This window comes from Schistocerca nitens, chromosome 3 (assembly GCF_023898315.1).
Source record: "Schistocerca nitens isolate TAMUIC-IGC-003100 chromosome 3, iqSchNite1.1, whole genome shotgun sequence".
NCBI lineage: Eukaryota > Metazoa > Arthropoda > Insecta > Orthoptera > Acrididae > Schistocerca > Schistocerca nitens.
The window spans coordinates 71,386,797-71,406,720 of NC_064616.1; positions in this window are offsets into that span (position 1 = coordinate 71,386,797).

Below are 19,924 nucleotides of genomic sequence, written 5' to 3' on the forward strand. Positions count from 1 at the left end.
CGATATCGCGGTGAACGCACATTGGAATCGTGTATTCGTCATCGCCATACTGGCGTATCATCCGGCGTGGTGGTATGGGGTGCCACTGGTTACACGTCTCGGTCACCTCTTGTTCGCATTGACGGAACTTTGAACAGTGGACGTTACCTTTCAGATGTGTTAAGACCCGTGGCTCTACCCTTCATTCGATCCCTTCGAAACCCTACATTGCAGCAGGATAATGCACGACCGCATGTTGCAGATACTGTACGGGCCTTTCTGGATACAGAAAATGTTCGATTGCTGCCCTGGCCAGCACATTCTCCAGATCTCTCACCAATTCAAAACGTGTGGTCAATGGTGGCCGAGCAAGTGGCTCGTCACAATACGCTAGGCACTACTCTTGATGAACTGTGGTATCGTGTTGAAGCTGCATAGGCAGCTGTAACTGTACACGCCGTCCAAGCTCTGTTTGACTCAATGCCCAGGTGTATCAAGGCCGTTATTACGGACAGAGGTGGTTGTTCTGGGTACTTATTTCTCCGGATCTATGCACCTAAATTACGTGAAAATGTAATCACATGTCAGTTGTAGTATAATATATTTGTCCAATGAATACCCGTTTATCATCTGCATTTCTTCTTGGTGTAGCAATTTTAATGGCCAGTAGTGTATATGCAGATTTTTCAGCCCTCATTTAACTTTTTGGACTCTGTATTTCAGAATGAACAAAAACGGACTATTGAAATAAGCCCTTCATATGGACCAAACATCAACAGAAAATTACGTGAGTCACGTAAAAGAAACGACAATTTTAGACATTATGTTTAGTTACCGTCCACGTCCTTGACGTTTGTGAAGGAGAACAAAAACACGCTTCATCATGATCCACCGATGATCCTCACGGACTGTGGCTGCACTTCATTACCCCAAAAAATTTCTAGAAAGCAGGGACAATGGCTAAAGCCTCCAAGTATGTGGAGGAAGAGTTATGTTCACTCTTGCTTAGCACACAGCTGCCAAATGTTATTGTTTTGTGCTTCTTTACTCCATTCACATCCACCTCTTACAACACCTCCATCACAGTTCCGGTTTTGTTGTTATCTCAGGCACCACCAAGTGAAAGTCTCAGATCGATATGGGTCAGAATGGGCACATTTGCTAAAGATCGCTTCAGCTCAATGAATTCTCTACTTGCATTCTCATCCCAGTTCCAGGGCGTGATTTTTCCTGTAAAGGCACAAAGCCTGATGACGTATAGATCTCGTTCCCCAGAAATCTGCGGTAGAAATTTCTTAACACAAGGAAGATCCTCAGTGTCTTCCTGGTCACTGGGGGTTGGGATTGCCATACTGCTTTCAATTTTTAGCTGTCAGGACGGATTCCGGTACAAGGAATCAAGTGTTTCAGAAACACAATCTCCTTGTTTCCGAAACTCACTTCTGTAAATTTACAGTGAGTCCAGCCACCTGCAACGCCTGTAGCAACTTCTTTTCACAGTAGTTATGCTCGTCCCACGACTCCTTGAAAACTTATCATGGCTATACTTACTGACGAAATTTTCAACTACTCTGTTATGTGTTGTGTTGTGGGCACAAGCAAACATGCTTGAAGATGTTGACAAATATTTAAATTGATAACATTTACCATTGCATAAAAACACATTATATTGCCAGCAACTTGGGAATAGTTGTAACTGCCAAAATCTTTCCCACAAATCGACCGCTGAAAACATACTTTTCCCGTGGAATTTTTTGCAACGCTTCTAGTCTCGGGCACAATTATAGTGCTTATTTGGTGGGAGTCGAGCGCCAATCTGATCCTGCCATTCTTCTTTGGCACTAAGATCAGAGGACTGTTGCAGCTGTTGCTTGACCTTTCAGTAACCCTTTGTTCCAACATCACTTTGATCTTTTTTCTGCCTGGTGTTTATACACTGAAGAGCCGAAGAAACTGGTACACCTGCCTAATATCGTGTAGAGCCCCTGCTCCTCAACGGCGACTCGGCATACATCCCTCAGAGTGGTTGGTGGGCCACGTCGTCCATGAACAGCCCTTTTCAATCTATCCCAGGTATGTTCGATAGGGTTCATGTCTGGAGAACATGCTGGCCACTCTAATCGAGCGATGTCGTTATCCTGAAGGAACTCATTCACAAGATGTGCACGATGAGGCAGCGAATTGTCGTCCATGAAGACGAATGCCTCGCCAATATCCTGCCGGTATGGCTGCCCTGTAGGTCGGAGGATGACATTCACGTATCGTACAGCCAATGCCACCCCATAACAGCAGGGAACCTCCACCTTGCTGCACTCGCTGGACAGTGTTTAAGGCGTTCAGCCTGACCAGGTTGCCTCCAAACTCGTCTCCGACGATTGTCTGGTTGAAGGCATATGCGACACTCATCGGTGAAGAGAACGTGATGCCAGTCCTGAACGGTCCATTCGGCATGTTGTTGGGCCCATCTGTACCGCTCTGCATGGTGTCGTGGTTGAAAAGATGGACCTCGCCATGGACGCCGGGAGTGAAGTTGCGCATCATGCAGCCTATTGCGCACAGTTTGAGTCGTCAAACGACGTCCTGTGGCTGCACGAAAAGCATTATTCAACACGGTGGCGTTGCTGTCAGGGTTCCTCCGAGCCATAATCCGTAGGTAGCGGTCATCCACAGCAGTAGTAGCCCTTGGACTGTCTGAGCGAGGCATGTCATCGACAGTTCCTGTCTCTCTGTATCACCTCCATGTCTAAACAACATCGCTTTGGTTCACTCCGACACGCCTGGAGACTTCCCTTGTTGAGAGCCCTTCCTGGCACGAAGTAACAATGCGGACGCGATCGAACCGCGGTATTGACCGTCTAGGCATCGTTGAACTACAGACAACACAAGCCGTTCACCTTCTTCCTGGTGGAATGACTGGAACTTATCGGCTGTCGGATCCCCTTCATCTAATAGGCGCTGCTCATTCATGGTTTTTACATCTTTGAGTGGGTTTAGTGACATCTCTGAATAGTCAAAGGGACTGTGTCTATGATACAATATCCACAGTCAACGTCTATCTTCAGGAGTTCTGAGAAGCGGGGTGATGCAAAACTTTTTCTGCTGTGTGTATATACGTCGTCAACTGTGGAGCTAAGATGGCTACCATCTACACTCCGATTCCTCCAGTGAGTTTCGGTACTGATATTTTCCCGTGGCAGAGCTCACGCTCCTACCACCCCTCACATATACAGCCCGATCTGTTAAAATTAATTAAAATGTCTCCAGATCACCCTTTTCAACACAGAGCAGGGTTCTCTTACATTTTGTTGGCACCATGTTAATGAAATGTTGAATCAGTTCATCATTACTGGATGTGTGGTCGATGTGTTGATTTCATTTTAGGATCTCGTCAAAACACTTTTTGTAAGACTGAAAGGATGTTACTGCCAGTGGTGGAGCTTTTATGATGCTTAGGCACACCCTATTTTGTTCCGCAGCACATCAGTATAGCTTCAATTTCGGAGTCAAATACTGCGAAGGATGTACAGTGTCTTGTAACTGGTAAGAATTTCCCGGTCATGTGGCTACTCACGAACTCCAACATTATTTGAATTAGCCAGGAGTTCGGCACGCTGTCCTTAAACTACCCAATACACGTCTTAATATGCAGGTCTCTGCTTGAAATGTAGGTGAAGAATACCCGCAGTGAGGAGAAATGCTTGTCGTCAAAATTCTGCCTGTTGATGTACACAGAACCTGACGGCGCGCATAATTCCCTTTCAATGACCCGATCATGTGTCACTGATATCGTGACACTAGACTCCGTACTATCACAGATAAGTCGCGCATTATTGACTCTGACAGGGGCATTAATGGCTCCGCGACCCGCAGTCACCCAATCTCTTTACCTTTTCTACATCATGCCTGAAGGAGGCAAATTCATCAGTATCTACGAACTGAGCCGGTTCTGTAGTCTTATGTTCAATTCGCTCCTCCAGAGCCTGCACTCTTTCAGATATTGAAGTGTTTGTTTCCTTTACAGTCTGCTTTCTTTGAAAAAGTGGGGTGTTTATTCCCTACACTTTTTTCAAATTAGACTCAGCATTTCCCAACCTGGTGACACTGCTTTCTACCGTTTTTGTAACCTCCTATCTCTCTTCTCTAGTTGTTTCCCAACTCCTTCTGCTTTCTCTCGGATATGTTTGCCCCAGAATGGAATTTCCCCCATGATTCTGAAATTTGAGCTGCTCTATACCACGATCGACTGTATTTCTCAAGTCGTGATAAATGACTCTGTCTGGTTATCGGTGCGCTTTTCTGGGTTTAAGGCAATTTAGCTGCTGCTGACACCTGTCAAAAAATTTCGATACGACTTCCCCGATTCTACTGAATTCTCCTGGCTAAAAATTTTCCTTGCCTCTCTATATTGCGCTCTACTAGCCCTATCCATGTACGCGGGGCGTTCAGTAAGTAATACAGCACATTTTTTTCTACTTCAGTTTCGGCTGAAAAATGAGAAATTTATCATTGGACAACGTGTAATATTAAAACTTCGGTCTCTATATTTTCATGAAATTCCGACAGGTGGCGTTACTATACATAGCCTTCAAAATGGCGTCAGTAACGTAGGTGCATTCCAAGCAGAGAGCTGTCATTGAGTTTCTTTTGGCGGAAAACCAGAATATAAATGTTCAAATGTGTGTGAATTCCTAAGGGACCAAACTGCTGAGGTCATCGGTCCCTAGACTTACACAATACTTAAAGTAACTTTTGCTAAGTACAACACATACACTCATGCCCGAGGGAGGACTCGAACCTCAGGCGGGGGGGGGGGGGGCGCAGTACGTGACGTGGCACCCCAGACCGCGCGGCCACTCCGTGCAGCACCAGAACATAGATATGCTTGCAGAATATCTACGGAGATATGGGAGTGAACAAAAGCATTGTGAGACGTTGGGTGAGGAGCCTGTAATTATTGCAACAAGGTCGTCAAACTTGTCCCATCTCCGCGTGCTGGCCGGCCACATGCAGTCGTGACTATGACAGTTTTGGTTCGTGCGGACGCTCTCACCCGAGGTGATCGAGGGATACATATGAGCTTCGTCTTTTCCATAATAACGCAAATCTTCACACAAGTCTGAGCACCCGAGAGGAGCTCACAAAACTTTGTTGGAGTGTTCTTCCTCATCCACCTCACAGCCCAGGTCTCCCACCTTCTGACGGCCCAATGAAGGATGCACTCCACGGGAAGCAGTACGTGGATAGTTGGGTGATTGTTAATGCAGCAAGACGTTGGCTCCGACGTTGAACAGTAGAATGGTATCATGCAGGCGTACAGGGTCTCGCAGTAAGGTGGTGCAATGCCGTCGCATAGAACGGAGATTATGTTGAAAAACAGGATTTTGTAGCTAAAAGTGTGGGGAATAATATGGTATGGTGGAATCCTGAGTCCGCAGCTCGTGGTCGTGCGGTAGCGTTCTCGCTTCCCGCGCCCGGGTTCCCGGGTTCGATTCCCGGCGGGCTCAGGGATTTTCTCTGCCTCGTGATGACTGGGTGTTGTGTGATGTCCTTAGGTTAGTTACGTTTAAGTAGTTCTAAGTTCTAGGGGACTGATGACCATAGATGTTAAGTCCCATAGTGCTCAGAGCCATTTGAACCATTTTTTTTTTGGAATCCTGAATAAAACCAACCTTCTTTCTGAAAAGAAATGTGTTGTATTACTTACTGCGAGATTCTCATATAAAAGAAATGCAAACAGAATCCGCCATACAATGAACTATCACTATTATAAATTTAACCAGAATGAATGACCCTACGTACTAAAAAATCTTCACACATACAAATTTTCCCCAAAATCTCCCAAAATACACATACATATAAAGAAATAAATTATGGCATGCGCCATGCTATGTTATGCTTCAGTTGCAGATTAATGCAGAAGAAAGTACGAAATGGGACAATAAAATGGTTGCTATCCATTTTCACCCCAAGATGTGTCTTATTGTGCCGTATTAACTGCAGGATATCAAAAGAAACAAAAAGTAAGATCCTGGATAAGAGTTGACATGAAAATTTCGCGTCTGATTCTCTGCTTGCGAGGCCTGTGTGCCCTTGAACTGCGTTATTATATGATGTTGCTATAAACATTTTGGTGCATATTACATCCGACTACTGTAACATCGTTAACCAAATTATCATGGAACAACACACAACAGTGTTAAAATGCTAGAGGAAATCGACACAACCCTCCCTTGTTACGAAACAAACCTACAGAATGTTTCCGTAACAGCGTGCAGAAATTTAACAGGTGGTAGATGATGCTCCACTGAGCAATTTGGGGTAGGGAACCTGGGGTCGGAGAAGCCAGCGTAAGGAAATAATAGGAATAAAATCACGTTACAGTGTACTTTTTTATTTACATAGTTATTTAACAGCAAATACCGTAACTGACACAATGAAAGTACCATGTATCTTACAAAATGTGCTGAAATTGACGGCCAGCGATCTCAATTCAAGCAAGACATCGGCGAACAAGAGTCTGACGCACCATTGCATATATACCTGTTGTGTTTCGAATCACATCACAGACAGCTACAATTCTCCTTATGGACAAGTAAAGTAAACAAAATCTGCATCATGACTTTCTAGTAATTAGGCACGTCCTCCTTATTTCCATGCAGGAAATAAAGAATGTACATATAAATAAACAGCACAGTGCCCGTAAACTTGTACCCATATTAGCTGTAAATAGGCAACAAAACAGTAATGCTAGACAAAGCGGTAGACATGTTTACTTCCATATCTCCGGAAGCTGGCTTCTCCGACCCCAGATTCCCCACCCCAAATTGTTCAGTGGAGCATTCTCTATGTCTTTTTACATATTTGCACGCTCTTACGGAAACACCGTGTATAGTCATACAACATTAGTGAGTGCAGTCCTCCATACCTTCACTGAATAGTAAATGAATGATCGCTGTGTTTGGCTACTGTGCACAACGATAACACCCTCACTAATGTAGGTGTATAACAGGTTATTTTTGTTTGTAAGTAGGTCATCTAACCATGGAAAAGTTGTACTATAATCAAAGGATCTTGAAATATGAGCGTGCTTATAACAGATTTTTATTTGCTCTAACTGATGGAAACAGTCCACAAGAAGTTGACAGAGAGCGAAGTTCTCTAAAACTGCTGTTGAATTCACACAAAATGATACCACCACTGTGAGGAGGAACGAAATTATATGGAAGACTGCATGGAGAAAAGCAACAAGGTATCCCCACCTGGGAAGTTCGCCAATTCAAAGTCAACGAGGGAAATCGGAAATGAAAAGTCAAGTTGGAAACTCAAGTTGCATACCAGAACAACTAAGTAGCAAACTGCTCAAAATATAGATTGCACTACCATGGATTGCGACACTTACACTTCCCCAAAATCAGCACCGACCGGTGGCCAGAAGACGAATAGTCACAAATCTCATTTCTCCCTCCTCAACTATCTACCTTCCAAAAAGACTTTGCAAAGAGGGGTAACTCAATGTTGTTGGCAATGTGATGGATAAGAATACCATTTATTGCACGAAAAAATAGGGGAACACAGTATAAACTTCCCACACTTTGCGTACAAAACACACAATAACAACATGAGGTCGGTACCAACCCGGAGCCGTGTCTCCTAGATTGGCAAACTTTTTCGTGCCAAGCATGGGGACAGGGGCGACACATACGACTGGGTACACAAAATCATTTTTGGAGCAAAATCCAACTGACTCTCTCACACTGGTTGGGCCTCACCATCTTGTCCTTTGTTGTTTATGCAGAAAAGCTAAAAATATCGTGCTCAGTTATTCCCTGGGGTTGGTAGTGGTGACGCGGCATCCTTCGCCGTCATTGACGGCAGGTGCTGGTTCCGCCCCACAAAAGCACGGGACAAGCCATAGACCTACTTCTATGAAAACTGTTTCTCTCCCTAGAGGGGCTCACCTCTCCTAATGGGATACACTGACTGCCTTCTGCCAATAAACAGGCACCTGAGACCATACCAGGATCACAACTTTCGAGTAAGAAAAACGCAGTGCTTTTCTCCCTAGCAAATATGTCCTGCACTCACAATAAAATAATCGCGAAATTGTGGCAGGAAAATGAAACAATATTGCTTTGTATAAGTGACAGTAAGGTCACAAGTAAAACAGCAAATATATATCTCTGCCACCCTGTTCCACTCTCACTCACTCACACTCACACTTTAAGAGGAACAAAATATCTAAACACTCAAGTCTTTCGTAAAATCGAAGTGTTTTTACTGATGAAATTGTTGTGTATTGAGAGATGGCATCAGTGGATACTTGTTTTGGAGTTCAGTTAGACTTGATAGTTATGAATGTTGGTGCAGACTAATTATCCTGTTTTCGAGTGAGAAAATAAGATACAGTATGTGGAAATAGGCGAAAAGATCCTACCATTTTTAATACGTCATTGGTGATAAGTATATCAAAAGGTTTAAGGGTTGCAGCTGTAATAACGTCGTCGTCTTTCTACATTTTTTGGCCATCAACAGGGCAACCGTTTTACTGAGTGCAAACCTCATCTGATGATGGCTGCCTTTTTGTCAGCCGAAACATCGTAGCACGCTGAGGACGACATCTGCAATATCGAAACCTGATAGAATAATTACGCTGAGAAAACTTCAAGAATAATAAGTAACAGACTCTCACATCACTAAAATATTCTGAGGCTATCAAGAGTAGGGACTCAGTGTGGAATGTCAGCATAAGAGGGGTTGTCGGAAAACATGAGTAATCTTCAAATCGAAGCCTAACATTATGGAACAGCTGGATATCATCATCCGCAGAGGCTGCATGCAGTCTTCATTGTGCTTCTCCTTGGCTTGTGGAATGAACATGCACTGAGACACACCAGAATTGGTGCCCTCGCACACATAGAAATCTGTTTCCCGGGTGGATACACCTCTGACCTATTTCCATGCTCCTACAGCCAGTAAAGTTCTTGAGTCACTGGATATCTCCTACCCTTACAGTGAGCAGACCCTTCAGAAGCTCATAACTGCCACGTATAGGTAGACCTAGGAACTGTAGAGGCACCTTAGATTGTGGGGTCACATCGACATATCATCTAGGATAGCAACACATCGTCTACAATACAGCGGTCTTCTTGGCACATGTCGCCTCACCTGGCCAGCAGCAGTGGTTCACCAACTTCAACCACTTCTTGTCCAGAAGTGGCTACACTGCTTGCTTCCAGGCCTCCACCAGTGCCTTGAATCGGATGTCAGATGAAGAGTGAGACGCATTGTTTTCAAGATTACCAACCACATTGTTCATAGTTGGTTCGACAGCTGCGACACCCATATCAAGTGACATGACACAGTCGTTTCTTATGTGATATGTGGTCTGTCACAGAAGGGGTTCTGCGCTTTTGTCGAGCCTCACATCCATACACTTGATGACGTATGGAGACCAGAAGTTGTGACAATCAAAGAAGATCGTGCACGTGTCGTCGGTGCACAGCTCGATTGTGACTATCTGCATCTCGACCGAAGAAGATCAACAAAGATGACAGCAACAATATCCCAGAGTCTCTCCACAACTGTCGCCTTACATTGAGGAGGTGATAATGAAGTTGGTAACACTCAAATGGAAAGAGATGTGGGCACCACATTCTGCCGCAGACATCCTCCAACTCGGTTTGAAGCAGAGGAACCAATGTAGTGGCAACAAGAACGTTAATGGGTGCAATATACGGTTTCAGAATCTTCGAATGTTTGATGACGAAATCTGGACGTCTAGTGCCTGCGTTGTCTAAAGTAGCGGAATTTTGCTACCCCGAGGCTTTAATTGCCAAAAAGGCATATGATACTTTAATGTTTCGAATTTCCTAGCACTGGTACTTAATTCTTGGTGTAACATGATTTGTATGTATTGTATCTCTATAAATGGAATATACTGAAGAGGCAAACCTACACTGATGAGGCAAAACATTATGACCATCTGCTTAATAGCTTGCTTGTCCGTCTTTGGAACGAAATACATCACTGATTCTGCGTATCAGGGATCCGACAGTTTGTTGGTAGGTTTGTGGGAGTATGTGACATTAGAAGTCTTACACAGACAAATTCATGTAAATAAAGGGCCATTGATTTACGTAAGCAGTTATGACACCCGATAGCGACCCAAATTGGTTCCATAGGATTTGCATCAGGCGAGTTTGTGCGCCGAGACATCAATGTGAGTTCACTATGATGCTTCTCAAACCACTGTAGCACGGTTCTGGCTTCGAGTCGCGGACAGTTGTATTGCTGAAAGATGGCATGAAGGGATGCAGGTGGTTCGCAGCTGTCAGTGTGTCTTCGATTCCTACCACAGGTCCCATGCAAGCGCAAGAGACTGACACGTTTCCATCGATCGAAGGTCGAATCCTGACGGTCCCATGCCCACTGAAATCGTAACTGACTATGTCGTTGGGTCAACATCTGGACACATAGGTATGGTCTGCTGCGGAGCTTCATGTTCAACAATGCACGACGAAATGTGTGCTCTGACACACTTGGGTGTGCACCAGAATCGTGCTCTTTCGGCAGAGATGCCACAGATAACCATATATCCCATTTTACAGAGCCGACAAACCTCCGGTCCCCACGTTCTGTGAAGAGTCGTGGAGTCCAACCATTGAGCGCTTAGTGGTAGTTTCACTGTCCTGTCTCTTTGCGTTGGTGCTAACGACAGTAGCACATGAACATTCGACCAGCTTTGCCGTTTTCGGGATAGTCGTCCACAGGCTCTGCGTAAAAATAATCCGTCCTTTGTCAAAGATGCTTATCTAAATGGATTTCCCTATTTCTTCGCTAGGGTGATCCTCCGTCCATGTCTGCTCCCCTTAGACATTTTTATTACGGCGTCACATGCCCGCAACGCAACCAGGTGGCATCCATCGTCTTAATGTTTTGGCTTATCAGTGTATACAGGGTGCCAATTATTGAACTATATAAGATAAAATCGTAGTAAGTTCTGAACGGTTTGCGTTCGGAAGTTCAAACCGCATAGTTGCTCGCGGCGCATGATGGGAATTAGTATGTGTTTGCTAACGCGCCTTCTTGTTGCCGGCCATAGGCACGTAAAAATGTCACAGTACAGCGTGCCTGAGCGTATAGCGCCTGTGAAGGCATACTATGCGAGCAATAATAACCCAACTGCGGCTCGAAGGAAGTCTGTGACGGAGTTCAAGCTGAAGACAACCGGTCCAAGTGTGCTAACAGTTAAGAATATGATTCGCAAGCTGGAGAGAACGGTTAGTGTTAGTGATGACAGTGTTTTCAATGTTGGTCGTCCGAAAATGGTGAAAACGCCTGAAAACATCGAGAAAACACGCGCTGTGTTTCAAACCAGCTCCAAGAAATGGATCAGATGAGCTGCACAGCAGGTGGGAATCAACCAGGAGACACTCAACAAGTTGTTGTGAAGACCTGCACCTCTTCCCATAAAAAATTCAAACCCTTCAACTATTAAGCCCCAAGGTCATGGAACAGTGGTTGTGTTTCGCCAACGCTATTTTCGACAGAATTGTGAACAGGACTTTGGTGTGAATATGGTTTGGTTTATCGACGAAGTCCACTTTCATTTGGATGGGTTCGTCAATAAGCAAAATTGGAGCATTTGGGGGACTGAGAATCCGCATTTCGCGATCGAGAAGTCTCTTCACCTCGGCGGGCGACTGTGTGGTGTGCAGTGTCCAGTCACAGAGTAATCGGTGCGATATTTTTGATGGCACGGTGACTACCGATCTGTAAGTGAAGGTTTTGGGAGATGATTTTGTTGTGGCGTAACAAGATAGCCACGCCACTCGGAAGTAGCCGAAAGGCACGCGTTAACTCACGCAGGCTAGTAGATAGGTCTGAAACAGGATACGTAATGAATGCTATAAAGAAAAGTACGTAGCTCCTGGAATACTTAACTTTAATCCATCCTTGTGGTACATCGCTCTTGACGATACAAGTGAGACTCTTTAAATACAAGCTATGTAATGCTAATGGCGCCTTGTTAGGTCGTAGCCATTGACTTAGCTGAAGGCTGTTCTAACTATCGGCTCTGCAAATGAGCGAGGCTTCGTCAGTGTGCATCGCTAGCTACGTCAAAAAATGGTTCAAATGGCTCTGAGCACTATGGGACTCAACTGCTGAGGTCATTAGTCCCCTAGAACTTAGAACTAGTTAAACCTAACTAACCTAAGGACATCACAAACATCCATGCCCGAGGCAGGATTCGAACCTGCGACCGTAGCGGTCTTGCGGTTCGAGACGGCAGCGCCTTTAACCGCACGGCTACTTCGGCCGGCTAGCTACGTCGTCCGTACAACTGGGGCGAGTGCTAGTAAGTCTCTCGAGACCTGCCGTGTGGTGGCGCTCGGTCTGCGATCACTGTCAGTGGCGACACGCGGGTCCGACATGTACTAATGGACCGCGGCCGATTTAAAGCTACCACCTAGCAAGTGTGGTGTCTGGCGGTGACACCACAGATTTCATTCCCATTATCCAAAGTGACCCTGATTTCGACAATTTGCGGTTAATGCAAGACGTAGCTCTACCCAATCGAAGCAGGAGACTGTTTGATGTCCTGAAGGTGCACTTTTGGGACTGCATTCTGACTCTGGGATACCCAGAAGCCACTGGCATGGGTCTCGATAGGCCGTCATATTCTCCGGATCCCAAATCATGCGACTCCTTTTTGTGAGGCTGTATTAAAGACAAGTAATACACCAACAACCCCAAAACCATTGCTGAACTGAAACCAGCCATTCAGGAGGTCATCGACAGCATCGATGTTCCGACACTTCAGCAGGTCATGCAGAATTTCGCTATTCGTCTGCGCCATATCATCGCCAATGATGGCAGGCATATCGAACATGTCATACCCTAAATCCGAATATCTGTAGTGTCTTTTACATGTTGAATAAAGTGTCTGCACCCCGTAGTTTGTAACTAATTTACGTTTTTCCATATACTTCTGTAACTGTCACCCCGTATGATCACCTGTTTAGTAGCGTGTTAGTCCGCGTTTGGAATGGAATACAGCAGCGATTCTGCACGGCATAGATTCAAGTCCTCGGTAGGTACTGGAGGTGTTGTAAAGGCCCATGTTGGACGGCCTCTGCAGTGGCACGGTTGAGGCATGTACATTTTGTTGAAGAGCAAAATACAACGCTCGTATCAGCACTCTTTGGTGGCGACGTCCTCCAGACAGTTAGTGGGAAGGCACCTATGCAGCAGGCGGACGTAGCCAACTGCGACGCCAGCAGCTCAGCAGCAACGTTGACGCTCGGAGTATGTGGTACCGCATGTGCCTTCTGGGCACAGATGTGCAGCGCAGGGCAGGACGCACTGGAATAGCGGTATCTACCACGATCCACTTAGAAGACAGCCCTCAGCCCATGTGAGTGGGGATGTACAGCAAGAGTACCCCCACACAAATGTAGGTGGTTAAGCGACTGCACCACCCTAGTCATTTAGGCTGTCTGCAACTGAATTGAGCTCGGAGGAGCGCAGTGTTTGCAAGATGCTAAGTCAACAGCATTGGACTTAGAGCAAACTGTAGGCCTGCAGTTAGTGGAGGACAAGTCTCATGACGCTTCCTGTAGGACCACGTCGCTTTGTAGACTTCTGCATAGCACACCTCTCCTCGTAGATGGTGGCTGGCAGACTACAATACCTTTGACTAACATGATGAGACCTATACCGGCTTAGTGCATACTTGTTTTGCAAACAGAAATATTTTAGAGTTACTCGTAATACTAGAGGGCATAACATTTATATAAATAAGGAACAGGAGCGGCCCCAACACTGATCCCTGGGACACTCCCCACTTGACCGTACTCTACTCAGATCCCACATCACAGCCATTCTCGACATTGTGAATTACTGTCTGTTGCTAAGTAAGAGGTGAACCAATCGTGAGCCACTCCCTGTAATCCGTAATTGTCCAACTTCTGGAGCAATATTTTGTGATCAACACAATCAAACGCCTTATTTAAATCAAAAAATATGCCTATCGTTCAAAAACCTTTTGTTTAACCCATCCAGTACCTCACAGAGAAAAGAGAATATAGCATTTTCAGTTATTAAACGACTTCTAAAGCCGAACTGTACATTTGATACCAAATCGTGTGATTCAAAATGATCAATTATACTTACATACACAGCGTTTTAAATAACACTGATTGCATAGAAATAGGTCTAAAATTATCTACGTTATCCCTTTCTCCATTTTTTGAAGCCACTTTACTACTGAGTACTTTAATCGCTCGGGAAACTGACCATTCCTAAAGGAAAATTTACAAATATGGCTAAATACAGGGCTAACATGTGCAGCAAAGTACTTTAATATTCTGATATTCTCATAACCATGAGAGTCCTTAGTCTTCAGTGATTTAATTGACTCAATGTCCCCCTTGTTTGTATTACAGAGGAGTATTTCAGACATCAATCTCGGAAAGGCATTTGCCAAGAAAGTTATATGATTCCCTGCAGAAATTATATTTTGATCTGCGGTTTTCTCAGAATGGATTGGTAGTCAGGGGCTCGTATTGTTAGTCAATAACTAGATTGTAATAATACTTAGAAGCTATATTTTTGTGCCAACATACACTTCTGCAACAATGCCTACAGACTAAAAGTAGGGTAAATTAGAATGCCAGTGGTGTTTGTTGCAGGATTATAGTGCGAGACGTTTACGAGCTATCGTATTTTGAAAAGTTCCCACACCGACGTTTTTACAATTGCTTTGGAAGCACACACTAAAGAACAACACAAGTATACTAGATATGCGGATTCTGAGCAGTAACGAGACAACTGACCGTAACAGGTAGTGTTCAAAATGACCACCGGCACGGCAATACACGCTTCAGTCTGGTATGGAACGACTGCTGCACACGTGCTAGCATTTCAGCGAAGATGCCCAAGCAGGTTGCACGTCGTTGTATATCACCGGGTGTAGTTGGTATGTCTTTGTAGACAGCGTCTTTCAGCTTTCCCCTCAGATAAAAGCCTACAGGTATCAAACAGGCGGAACGCGCCGGTCAAAGTATAGGTCCTCCGCGTCCAATCCAACCATTTGGAAATAATTCGTGAAGACATGCTGTAGTAATTCGTACACTGTGGGCTGGATAGCCATCATGTTAGTACCGCAGGTTCCTCCTAGTCTACAGAGGAACGTTTCAGCAATTTACCTGGTCATAATTGGTAAATGTTGCTTCACCACTAGATAAGATACATGATACATCCGGAGTATTCTCCCTTAACGCCCATGTACAGAAGTTAACACGATCTTCATAATCCTCTTGATGGAGAGAGATGTTATGGACCCTCCTATGTCGATGGTGAATGCGTAGGACACTTGCGTGACTCATGCCACTTCTTCGTGCGATAGTGCGGGAGCTAACTTGCGGATCAACTGCAACAACATTAACTTCCCCTCTTCTGTCGTCATTTGTTTCCTTCTTTTACGTTGTTTAGATGTTAGTCTGCTACTTTCACGTAACTGGTTGAAGTGGTTGATGTATAATTGCCGAGACGGTTGTCGTCTACTGGGTTATCTTGCGTGTACACCGTACAAGAACGAACTGCATTCTCCCTACACTTTCCATACGTGACGAGCATGTCGGCTTTTTCTGCATTGGTAAATCCCATCGTTCACTCACGATCAAATGCTTGGACTGTCACACACTGAGTAACTTGCAAGTCGACATGTACTCAAGGAACACCGTGAGTAAACATAATAACATCGAGGAGGTTGAATGGCACAAACACGTGTCAGTATCGAAACGATTCAAAATACAATATCTCGTAAACGACTCGCACTAGAACCCAGCAACAAACACACTCACATTCTAATTTACGCTACTTTAGTTTGTTAATGTCAGTAGGCTTTGCCCCATTAAAAAAGGTATATGTTTGCACAAAAATACGCTTTCTAGGTATTATTACAATCTACTGATTGGCTAACAATACGAGTCCCTGAGTACCAATCCATTCTGTGAAAACCGCCCATCAATAGCACTTTCCATTTCCTCAATATTTGCAGAGCAAGTTTTGGGTGATTCACCCTGTATGTGACTGCCAAACAATTTAAGTCAAATGGAGAGGTCATGAAAGCTGTATGTGAGTGTTTTGGTTGTATATTTAACAGACTTTCCAGAGTTGCACTTTAGTCGTAGAACTTAAACACTGTAAACATTTTATTCAGCCCATCTGGAAGGTATTTACGGCAAAAATGTGTGAACTCTTCACATAAAGAATACTTATGTATTGTCTGGCCGAAAACTTTTCACCTTATCCTCGTTTTCTGAAACGCAGATGAATTTTGTTTGGTCCTCTGCTCATTCAGCTGACTACGCCCAGCATTGACAATTATGGAACGTGCTGCTATGTGTCTGACACCCTCCAAGGAGCACGGGCGATGCTAACGAGGTCGACACACCTGCCCCGCCATGAAATCCATGCAGCGAGGGAGCGAGTCATTCAGCTGTACACATTCGCCTACCCTCATCCCTAGATGACTGCCAACTGCAACCTTATATCTGCGGGGTACTAGTTCTGCAGAGGAAAGTGTGATGTCATCAGTCATAAGACCACACCGCCGCCTGAGAGATCCATCCGCCGGATGCGATTCTCTCGAGAAACAGAACAGAAGAACGGCTGTACTAGCCAAAGAGTACACAGCCAGACGCAGTACTTAAGCCTAGTTTACACGACGACATAGGGTTGCGCCACTCGTTGCGTGGAATGAGTTGCACGCAAGTGGTTTCATATATGACTGTAGACACGGTGGCACCAGTATGCACTTCAGTTTCGTCGTTTTGTGTGTCCCTGAGTCGTGTCTGAAATGAAAGTTTTGGCAGCTGCACGTCGAACGAGTTGTGATGCAGTTAAAGCTTGTTGCGTGGAACTGCTGCATAAGAAAAAAAACAAGAAAAGTGTTTCGATTCGTGTCTGGATGAAGAAAAGACGTCAGCTCGGTTGCTCAGCATCCTTGCTGAAATAATTTATAACGGGAGATCCAAGAAGTTCTTTTAATTAGAATGTCACCGGAACTGTTCACATTTCTTCTAAATAGAGTTAATTATGCGATAAGGAATAAAGGTATTGTAATGCATGAAGCACCGTCCCCAGAACTGACATTACATATCATATTGCGTGCATTACAATCGAGAACACTCGGCGTGCTATAAGATTTTGCAAACTACTCTCTTGAAGACAGATCTGTACAGTGGCAATATTTCAAAATTCTAACATTTGTGTATGGCGTGCACTGCAGCGACGTTTTAAATAGATGAATATTGAATAAAGAAGGCAGTTTCTTCAATTTGTATAGCCTTCTCTCCTGTCAACAATATTCCTTATCAAAGAGTTGGCCAACTCGAACGATGGGATTTTAGTCTGGTAGACGAGAGCGTTGTCACAGTTAGAATTACACTTGCTTGTATTCTTCTTAATTCAGTTGTATATGTGCTCATAACTCAACAAATTTTGCCCTGCAGCTCACATATTTTCAAACCATCTATGTTATGATCGCACATGACGGTCTCAGCGGCAGCAGTACATTGCTTATTTTTATAATCAGCATCACTGAAATCCCACAAACACTTATGCAAAGCATAGATATCCAAAAAGCGAACATTATTCTCCATTCCCCACTTCATATTTCAGTTCGTCTACACTCTATGAACACGCATAACCTCAAAACTCACGCAACTAGTGTCGTCATAGTTGTAACACGCCGAAAGCGTTTAGTTTCACCAACGAGTTGCGCAAACGCGCGGCGCGCATGCGCAGTTGCCGGTAGCGCAGTTGCCTGCAACCTAGTGACGTCGTGTAAACTAGGCTTTATGCTCGCCGCGAGGCCACTTCATGCGTAGCAGGAGTGTAGTGCAGTTGTGCCAGTACAGTTCGTAGCCGCGCTCAATGGTCAGCCAGTGCCGATGTTAGTCAGTCATCGTCTGCAGCTCAGTCATTGCTGCCATCAAGTCTGTCTAACCCAGTTTCAAGTTAGTCTTCGAATTCACCAGATTCGACATTAAAGATTATGAGAGATTAATCCGTCACTGCAAGATTTGTGACTTGTAAATGATGTCATTCTACAGACGCTTAGTCAAGTCGCGTCTTTTATAATTGTCATCCAACAGATCATGGACTTCAACAAAGTAATAAATACTTTCTTATTTTGTACTGCTGATAATTAATTGTGTTTTCCTGTTGTAGCTACCAAGCAGTCTTGGCATAGTAGAACCCACGTTTCCACCTCCCTGGCTACCTCATATTTGCTACCTCATGTTGATGGACTCGGTTATGGTGGAAGATCGAGAGCCATCAGAAAGGTGGTCTACGTTCGTCGTACTAAGGTACACTAGTAAAGGAAAATGATGACTTGTTATTTAAAGACTCTCATTTCAGGTAAAGATTCTACAACAAAGTAGCATAAAGAGCATAAAGCAGATTAAGAAGTGTCAGTCAACAGAATGTTATCTCTGGCAGGAAATAAAGACTTCTGAAAAAAAAAAGAAAACCAGATAAAAGCGACTGATACTTTCAAACATTTATCAACGGACTCGCTGACCAGGCGAACTCCGTTCCGCCTTAAAGCTAATAAATAATCAGATTTTGGATGTTAAGTTCAATTTTTTATTAGTAAATACAAATAAAAAATTAAATATTTTAATGATTCTTTATTCTTTATGTTTTTTGGTGCACAGCTTCCACTTTTCAATTAAGTACCTTGTGATACACGACATTTTTTGTTTTATTATCGGGCGCAAGAACAAACAACGCAGATGGTCTTCCGACCCGTGAACATGCCACATATAACTGACCATGTGAAAAACATGGATATTCCAGATTTAAACCACAAACTTACAAAGATTGGCCTTGTGATTTGTTAATGGTCATGGTGAATGCAAGACGGATCGGAAATCGAAATCTTTTAAACTCAAACGGCATATCGGTTGGGATCATCGGGATCCTCGGAATGAGAACTTCCTCACCTTCGAATTTTCCTTTGAGTATCGTCGCGTAAATAACATTGTTCATCAATTTACTTACCACCAAACGCGTACCGTTGCACAGTTTTGGTTGGTTTATGTTTCGAAGCATGATTACTACGGAGTCAACTTTTAGGCGTAAATTGTGCGGTGGTAACCCAGGCACATCCAAGGAGTTTAAAAATTCAATTGGATAGTTGATGGCTTCATCTTAATTTGTTACACAGTCAGTAGATTTGAATAAATGCATTTCACCAATGATCTCATTCTGAATTATGTCGTTTAGGTCATCTACATCTTTTTCTTAGCCGCTAAAATTGCTCGCTCACTCAACCATTCATTACTTTTGTAGTTAGTAATGATGTTTGGGAATACTTTGGTGATAAGTTCGTCTTTCGAAGAGACAAAGTTACAGAAATTATGAGGAAATGAAATCAATCCGCTCGATTCTTCGACAGGTACTCGACCATTACCGATAGTCAGCAACTGTTCAGAGAAATCTTCAGCAGATGTATCATTAAGCAATGCAACTCACATGTTTGTTGCCAACTAAAGTTTCTTCACATAGCGTCATAGATTCGATGATTTGAGGCAAGCATTTATTTCGTCTGCAGCCGTTGATCTTGGAAGTACTGGCAGTGTTTGCCAGAAATCGCCAGACAGTAAAATCATTGCTCCTCCAAAACATCTCGAGTCATTGCATCCTCGTTCTTCGATACTGTCTGCCCCAAATGAGATCATTTGGAAACAACTATTGTATTTTTGGGTGTTTGCAAGAAAATGACATGATTCGGGTGTTTCGCCACAGAGCAATAAATGCCATGGCTCAGGTGGCGGAGTCAATAATGGCAATTTCACTTTCCCACTAAGGCAGCACAATCGGTGCGTTTCTCCGGAAAACTTCAATGCGCCACAATACTCGCAAACAA